The sequence below is a fragment of the Arachis ipaensis genome, chromosome B9, assembly GCF_059453495.1.
Source record: "Arachis ipaensis isolate K30076 ecotype BB chromosome B9, ASM5945349v1, whole genome shotgun sequence".
NCBI lineage: Eukaryota > Viridiplantae > Streptophyta > Magnoliopsida > Fabales > Fabaceae > Arachis > Arachis ipaensis.
The window spans coordinates 53,996,133-54,005,600 of NC_142444.1; the positions used below are offsets into that span (position 1 = coordinate 53,996,133).

A 9,468-nucleotide genomic window follows, 5' to 3' on the forward strand; every position below is an offset into this window, starting at 1 on the left:
TATAACAAGTCAGGACCAAGGATGGATGACCCCCATAATCAACTACCTCAAAACAGAAATGCTCCCTACAGAAGAAAAGGAGGCAAAGAGGTTAAAAAGGGAGGCACAATACTACACCATCATAAACAACATCCTGTACAAAAGAGGAATCTCAATACCTTTACTAAAATGCGTGCCGACCTTCAACACAAGGGAAGTGCTAGAAGAAATACACGGCGGCATTTGTGGCAATCATCTCGGAGCACGAGCTCTCACCAAAAAGGTACTCCGAGCAGGATTTTATTGGCCAACTCTACAGAAAGAAGCCACAGAATTTGTAAAGACATGTCCACCATGTCAGAAACATGCCAACTTTCACATCGCCCCTCCAGAAGAACTCATCAGTGTGACCTCTCCTTGGCCGTTTGCAAAATGGGGACTCGATCTCCGCGGCCCCTTCCCACAAGGATCAGGACAAGTTAAATTCCTCATAGTAGGGGTAGATTACTTTACAAAGTGGATCGAGGCAGAGCCCCTAGCCAATGCCACCGCTCAAAGAAGCCAGAAATTCTTATATAGAAACATTGTCACGAGGTTCGGGGTTCCATATTCAATAACCACAGACAATGGCACTCAATTCACAGATGCAGGCTTCAGAAAACTAGTAGCCGACTTGTATATAAAGCACCAGTACACCTCCGTTGAACATCCACAAGCCAATAGACAGGCCGAAGCCACTAACAAAGTCATACTGGCCGGATTAAAACGGAGATTACAAGATGCAAAAGGAGCCTGGGCAGAAGAGCTTCCACAGGTCCTATGGGCATATCGAACAACGCCACATTCCACCACGAAGGAATCTCCCTTCCGATTAGCATACGGAATAGAGGCGATGATCCCAGTAAAGATCGAGGAAGGGTCGCCTAGAGTAGTTCACTACAATGAGGAAGCAAACTCCCAACTTCAGAGAGAAGAACTCGACTTGTTACCCGAGATCCAGGAAAGAGTTTGGATCAGGGAAGAAGCTCTAAAGCGCCGAATGGCTTCTAGATATAATCAAAAGGTAGTGCCGAGAAGTTTTGCAGAGAATGATCTCATCCTAATCCGAAATGATATCGGAACAACTCGACCAGGAGAAGGAAAGCTGGCAGCAAACTGGAAAGGACCTTACCGAGTTGTAGAAGTACTTGGAAAGGGCTACTACAAACTGTCTGAACGCGATGGACGAAAGCTTCCCAGGTCATGGCACGTTTGCTACCTAAGAAGGTACTACAGTTAAGAAGGGATAAAAGATCTCATCATTGGATGCACTCTTTTTCCTGAAAAGGTTTTTTAATGAGGCACCAAGTTGAGACTCAGACAATTCCATATGTATCTATTTGCACTTTTCCTTTAAATAAAATATATTTTAGATATTCTACAAAGATTTCAAGATGCATTAATATGAAACATTCATGGTCCGATTATAAAGTAACAGATCGGCAGAAAGTGAAAAAAAATTTCACTGCACGATCACGATAAAGACAACCGTCCGATAAAGGTGAAAACGCGATTCACCCAAAGGACGATCTAGAGATAACAACCACTTTCTACAAATTGGCAAAGATGAACACAGAATAATGTAAGAAGTTATCGAAAGTGATCTAAAAAAGAACCTGACGAGGTCTTACGGATCGCTAAAATAATAACTTAAAGACTGGTCGAACATTAAGAAGTCGAACCAAGTCAAACCAAGTTATAAGTAAACCCTGGAAAGAGGTCTGCCCAACCCTATTAAAGAGTATTACTTTAACTTAGAAGGGCCCGACATAACCAAGTCGGCCCAAAATGAAAAGTTATCAAAGTAGTCCCTGAAAGAGATCTGACAAAAAATACCTGAAATCACAGAAAAACACACAAACTCATAGTAAAGTCCAGAAATGTGAATTTAACATAAAAACTAATAAAAACATCCTTAAAAGTAACTAGATCCTACTAAAAACATACTAAAAACAATGCCAAAAAGCGTATAAATTATCCGCTCATCACAACAAAAACTTGGTATGCGAAATTGTTACTCTGAGGTTGTAAAATTTGTTGTTCGTTCTCTCCCTGGTAATGGCTCCAAAAACGTGTGCACAGTACCATGGTCCAAGCATAACTTCACAACTTCGCACAACTAACCAGCAAGTGCACTAGGTCGTCCAAGTAATAAACCTTACGTGAGTAAGGGTCGATCCCACGGAGATTGTTGGTATGAAGCAAGCTATGGTCACCTTGTAAATCTCAGTCAGGCGGATATCAAATGGTTATGGAGTTTTCGAATAATAATAATAAATAAATAGAAAATAAGGATAGAAACACTTATGTAATTCATTGGTGAGAATTTCAGATAAGCGTATAGAGATGCTTTCGTTCTTCTGAACTTCTGCTTTCCTGCTGTCTTCATCCAATCAGTCCTGCTCCTTTCCATGGCAAGCTTTATGTAAGGGCATCACCGTTGTCAATGGCTACATCCCATCCTTTCTGTGAAAATGGTCCAAATGCTCTGTCACGGCATGGCTAATCATCTGGAGGTTCTCGATCATACTGGAATAGGATTTACTATCCTTTTGCGTCTGTCACTACGCCCAGCACTCGCGAGTTTGAAGTTCGTCATAGCCATGCCTTCCCAGATCCTACCCGGAATACCACAGACAAGGTTTAGGCTTTCCAGATCTCAGGAATGGCCATCCATGGGTTCTAACTTATACCACGAAGATACTAATAACTCGGACTCGGTCCCCTATATTAGATATCTAAGAGATACTTATTCTAGCTTGGTTGCATGTAGAACGGAAGTGTTTGTCAGGCACGCGTTCATAAGTGAGAATGATGATGAGCGTCATATAATCATCACAATCATCATGTTCTTGGGTGCGAATGGATATCTTAGAAGCGGAATAAGTTGAATTGAATAGAAAACAATAGTACTTTACATTAATTCATGAGGAACAGCAGAGCTCCACACCTTAATCTATGGAGTGTAGAAACTCTACCGTTGAAAATACATAAGTGATGAAGGTCCAGGCATGGCCGAATGGCCAGCCCCCATGATCTAAGAACTAAACATCCCAAGATGCCTAATACAATAGTAAAAGGTCCTATTTATACTAAACTAGCTACTAGGGTTTACAGAAGTAAGTAATTGATGCATAAATCCACTTCCGGGGACCACTTGGTGTGTGCTTGGGCTGAGCTTAAAGTTTACAAGTGGAGAGGTCATTCTTGGAGTTGAATGCCAGTTTGTAACGTGTTTCTGGCGTTCAACTCTGGCTTGTGACGTGTTTCTGGCGTTTAACTCCAGACTGCAGCGTAGAACTGGCGTTCAACGCCTTTTTGCGTCATCTAAACTCTGCCAAAGTATGGACTATTATACATTGCTGGAAAGCCCTGGATGTCTACTTTCCAACGCAATTGAAAGAGTGCCATTTTGAGTTCTGTAGCTCCAGAAAAGCTACTTTGAGTGCAGGGAGGTCAGAATCCAACAGCATCAGCAGTCCTTCTTCTACCTCTGAATCTGATTTTTGCTCAAGTCCCTTAATTTCAGCCAGAAAATACCTGAAATCATAGAAAAACACACAAACTCATAGTAAAGTCCAGAAATGTGAATTTAACATAAAAACTAATAAAAATATCCCTAAAAGTAACTAGATCCTACTAAAAACATACTAAAAACAATGCCAAAAAGCGTATAAATTATCCGCTTATCACAACACCAAACTTAAATTGTTGCTTGTCCCCAAGCAACTAAAAATCAAATAGGATAAAAAGAAAAGAATATACTATAAATTCCAAACTATCAATGAAACATAGCTCCAATCAGATGAGCGGGACTTGTAACTTTTTGCCTCTTGAATAGTTTTGGCATCTCACTTTATCCATTGAGGTTTAGAATGATTGGAATCTATAGAGTTCAAATAGTGTTATTGATTCTCCTAGTTCAGTATGTTGATTCTTGAACACAGCTACTTTATGAGTCTTGGCCGTAGCCCTAAGCACTTTGTTTTCCAGTATTACCACCGGATACATAAATACCATAGACACATAATTGGGTGAACCTTTTTCAGATTGTGACTCAGCTTTGCTAAAGTCCCCAATTAGAGGTGTCCAGGATTCTTAAGCACACTCTTCTTTTGCTTTGGACCTTGACTTTAACCGCTCAGTCTCAAGTTTTCACTTGACACCTTCACGCCACAAGCACATGGTTAGGGACAGCTTGGTTTAGCCGCTTAGGCCGGGATTTTATTCCTTTAGGCCCTCCTATCCACTGATTCTCAAAGCCTTGGGATCCTTTTTATCTACCCTTGCCTTTTGGTTTTAAGGGTTATTGGCTTTTTGCTCTTGCCTTTTGGTTTTAAGAGCTTTTGGCTTTTTCTGCTTGCTTTTTCTTTTTCTATTTTTTTTTCGCCTTTTTTTTCTGCAAGCTTTGTATTCACTGCTTTTTCTTGCTTCAAGAATCATTTTTATGATTTTTCAGATTATCAAATAACATGTCTCCTTGTCATCATTCTTTCAAGAGCCAACATATTTAACATTCATAAACAACAACTTCAAAAGACATATGCACTGTTCAAGCATACATTCAGAAAACAAAAAGTATTGTCACCACATCAATATAATTAAGCTAAGTTCAAGGATAAATTCGAAACTCATGTACTTCTTGTTCTTTTGAATTAAAAACATTTTTCTTTTAAGAGAGGTGATGGATTCATATTCACTACTTTAAGGCAAAGTTGCTAAATACTAATGATCATGTAATAAGACACTAACATAGATACGCACTTAACATAGAGAAAACGAAAAACAAAAAATTTGAGAACAAGGAATGAGTCCACCTTAGTGATAGTGGCATTTCCTTCTTGAGGAACCAATGATGTCCTTGAGCTTTTCTATGTCTCTTCCTTGTCTTTGTTGCTCCTCCCTCATATTGATATTCTCTAATTTCATGGAGGATGATGGAGTGCTCTTGGTGCTCCTATCCTTAGTTGCTCACAATAATTGTGTGGAGGAAAATGTATCCCCTGAGGTATCTCAGGGATCTCTTGATTTGCAGTCAAAATGTTCTACCACTGAGCTATAGACCCTTGAGATGAATCTCTCCATCTCCCATGACTCGGAGGTGAAAGCTTTTGTCTTCCCTTTCCCTTTTTTAGAGGTTTCTCCGGTCTTAGGTTCCATCAATGGTAATGAAAAAACAAAAAGCTTATGCTTTTACCACACCAAACTTAGAATGTTGCTTGCCCTCGAGCAAAAGAAGAAAGAATAGAAGAAGAAGAAGAAGAGATGAAGGTGAGTTGATGTTTTGAATTTGTGTGGGTGGGTGTAGGTGGGTTGTATGATGGTTTTAGGGGAGTAATGGATGTGAGTGGTGAATGGAAAACAAAAGCGATGACTGTGAATGGAGAGAGAGAGGGTGATATAGGATTATGAGGAGGTAAGGTGGGGATCCTGTGGGGTCCACAGATACTGAGATGATCCTGTGAGGTTCACAGATCCTGAGGTGTCAAGGATTTACATTCCTGCACCAATTAGGCATGTAAAATGCCTTTGCATGCAATTCTGGCGTTTAAACGCTGAATTGATGCTTGTTCTGGGCGTTCAGCTCCCAGACGCAGCATGTTTCTGGCGTTGAACGCCAGTTCTATGCTTGTTTATGGCGTTCAGCGCCAGCTTTCCTCAGTGTGCATTTCTGGCATCTGAACGCTAGGATGCTGCTTGTTTTGGGCGTTCAACACCAGATTCATGCTCTGCTCTGGCGTTGAACGCCAGCTAGCTGCTCCTTACTGGCGTTTAAACGCCAGTAAGATCCTCCTCCAGGGTGTGATTTTTCTTCTGCTGTTTTTGATTCCGTTTTTAATTTTTTAATTTATTTTGTGACTCCACATGATCATGAATCTAATAAAACATGAAATAACAATAAAAATAAAAGTAAAATTAGATAAATAAAAATTGGGTTGCCTCCCAACAAGCGCTTCTTTAATGTCAATAGCTTGACAGTGGGCTCTCATAGAGCCTCACAGATGTTCAGAGCATTGTTGAGACTTTCCAACACCAAACTTAGAGTTTGGATATGGGAGTTGAACACCAAACTTAGAGTTTGGTTGTGGCCTCCTAACACCAAACTTAGAGTTTGACTGTGGGGGCTCTAGTTGACTCTGCAGTGGGAGAAGCTTACTGTGCCTCTTTTCTATGTTTACAGAAGGGTAACCTTGAGTTGTAAACACAAGGGAGTCCCCATTCAATTGAAGGACTAATTCACCTCTGTTAACATCTATCACAGCTCTTGCTGTGACTAGGAAAGGTCTTCCAAGGATGATGGATTCATCCTCATCCTTCCCAGTATCTAGAATTGTCTGCCATCTCTAATGAGATTCTAGCAGCTTGCACCTCAAAGATTCCCAGTTTCTCCATTACAGAGAGTGGCATGAGGTTTATTCCTGACCCAAGGTCACAAAGAGCCTTCTCAAAGGTCATGGGGCCTATGGTACAAGGTATTAAGAACTTTTCAAGGTCCTATTTCTTCTGAGGAAATGTCAGTTGATCCAGATCACTCAGTTCATTGATGAGCAAGGGAGGTTCATCTTCCCAAGTCTCATTACCAAATAAATTGGCATTCAGCTTCATGATTGCACCAAGGAACTTGGCAACTTGCTCTTCAGTAACATCCTCATTCTCTTCAGAAGAAGAATACTCATCAGAGCTCATGAAGGGCGTAAGGATGTTCAATGGAATCTCTATGGTCTCTAGATGAGCCCCAGAGTCCTTTGGTTCCTCATAGGGAAACTCCTTATTGATCACTGGACGTCCCAGGAGGTCTTCCTCACTGGGATTCATGTCCTCCCCTTCCTCCTTGGATTCGGCCATGATGGTTATATCAATGGCCTAGCACTCTCCTTTTGGGTTTTCTTCTGTATTGCTTGGGAGAGTACTAGGAGGGATTTCAGTGATCCTTTTACTCAGCTGGCCCACTTGTGCTTCCAAATTTCTAATGGAGGACCTTGTTTCATTCATGAAACTCACAGTGGCTTTAGATAGATCATAGACTAAGTTTGCTAAATTAGAGGTATTTTGTTCAGAGTTCTCTGTCTGTTGCTGAGTGGATGATGGAAAAGGCTTGCTATAGCTAAACCTGTTTCTTCCACCATTATTAAAGCCTTGTTGAGGCTTTTGTTCATCCTTCCATGAGAGATTTGGGTGATTTCTCTATGAGGGATTATAGGTGTTTCCATATGGTTCACCCATGTAATTCACCTCTGCTATTGCAGGGTTTTCAGGATCATAAGCTTCTTCTTCAGCAGATGCCTCTTGAGTATTGTTGGATGCAGCTTGCATTCCATTCAGACTCTGAGAAATCATATTGACTTGCTGAGTCAATATTTTATTCTGAGGCATCCCATTACTCACAGGATTCCTCTCAGAAGTGTACATGAACAGGTTATTAGCAACCATGTCAATAAGTTCTTGAGCTTCTGCAGGCGTTTTCTTTAGGTGAATGGATCAACCTGCAGAAGTATCCAATGACATCTTAGCTAATTCAAAAAATATCATAGAATATATCCAGGATAGTCCATTCTGAAAGCATGTCAGAAGGACACTTTTTGGTCAGTTGCTTGTATCTCTCCCAAGCTTCATAGAGGGATTCACCTTCTTTCTGTCTGAAGGTCTGAACATCCACTCTAAGCTTACTCAGCTTTTAAGGAGGAAAGAACTTGGCTAAGAAAGCCGTGACCAGCTTATCCCAAGAGTTCAGGCTATCCTTAGGTTGAGAGTCCAATCATAATCTAGCTCTGTCTCTTACAGCAAAAGGGAAAAGCATGAGCCTGTAGACTTCAGGATCTACGCCATTAGTCTTAACAGTATCACAGATCTGCAAGAATTCAGTTAAGAACTGAAAAGGATCTTCAGATGGAAGTCCATGAAACTTGCAGTTTTGTTGCATCAGAGAAACTAATTAAGGTTTCAGCTCAAAATTGTTTGCTCCAATGGTAGGGATGGTGATGCTTCTTCCATGTAAATTGGAATTAGGTGCAGTAAAGTCACCAAGCATCCTCCTTGCATTATTATTATTTTCGGCTGCCATCTCCTCTTCCTGTTCGAAAATTTTTGTAAGGTTATCTCTGGATTGTTGTATTTTAGCTTCTCTTAGTTTCCTTTTCAGAGTCCTTTCAGGTTCAGGGTCTGCTTCAACAAGAATGTTCTTATCCTTGCTCCTGCTCATATGAAAAAGAGGGAATAGAAAAATAATAATAATAGGGATCCTTTTTACCCAGGTATAGAGGTTCCCCTGTGTGAGTAGAAGAAGAAAAGAATGTAATGTGAAGAAGGGAAGAAGAGAAAATTCGAACACAGATGGAAGAGGGGGTTCAAATTTGGGTGAGATGAAGTGTTAGTAGATGAATAAATAAATAGAAGGAGATGAGAGAGAAGGATTTTCAAAAATTATTTTTGAAAAATGGTTAGTGATTTTCGAAAATTAAAAGAAGAAATAAATTAAAATTAAAATTTGAAACAATTAGTTAATTAAAAAGAATTTTTAAAAAAGAGGGAGGGATTTTCAAAAATTAGAGAGGGATAGTTAGTTAGGTAGTTTTTAAAGAGATGAGAAACAAACAAAAAGTTAGTTAGTTAGTTGAAACAAATTTGAAAATCAATTTTGAAAAGATAAGAAGATATGAAGTTAGAAAAGATATTTTTAAAATCAATTTTTTGAAAAGGATATGTTTTAAAAAGATATGATTTTGAAAAAGATAGGATAAAAAGATATTTTTGAAAAGATATTATTGAAATTAGTTTTGAAAAAAGATTTGATTTTTAAAATCACAATTAATGACTTAATTCACAAGAAATCACAAGATATGATTCTAGAACTTAAAGTTTGAATCCTTCTTAACAAGTAGGTAACAAACTTGAAATTTTTGAATCAAAACATTAATTGTTGATAATATTTTCGAAAATTATGAGATAAAATTAAGAAAAAGATTTTTGAAAAATATTTTTATAATTTTCGAAAATAAATAAGAAAAATGAAAAATATTTTATTTTTGAAAAAGATAGGATTTTTAAATTGAAAATTTGATTTGACTCATAAGAAACAACTAATTTTTAAAAAGTTTTGAAAAAGTCAACTCAAATTTTCGAAAATTTATGAGTGAAAAAGGGAAAGATATTTTTTTTTTGAATTTTTAATGATGAAAAAGAAAAACATGAAAATGATGCAATGCATGAGAATTTTGGATCAAAACATGTGATGCATGCAAGAACACTATGAATGTCAAGATGAACACCAAGAACACTTTGAAGATCATGATGAACATCAAGAACATATTTTTGAAAATTTTTATATGCAAAGAAAACATGCAAGACACCAAACTTAAAAATTTTTCATGTATAGACACTATGAATGCAAGAATGCATATGAAAAACAAGAAAAGACACAAAACAAGAAAATATGAAGATCAAACAAGAAGA

The 9,468-nt window shown here is 38.6% G+C and overlaps 1 non-coding gene across 1 annotated transcript; it reads left to right on the forward strand.

Moving 5' to 3' along the window:
* Window positions 1–7,576: 7,576 nt before the first annotated feature.
* Window positions 7,577–7,684, forward strand: LOC148544687 (small nucleolar RNA R71). The gene has a single exon (XR_015900867.1). It is a non-coding gene; the product is annotated as a small nucleolar RNA R71 (small nucleolar RNA).
* Window positions 7,685–9,468: the final 1,784 nt, after the last annotated feature.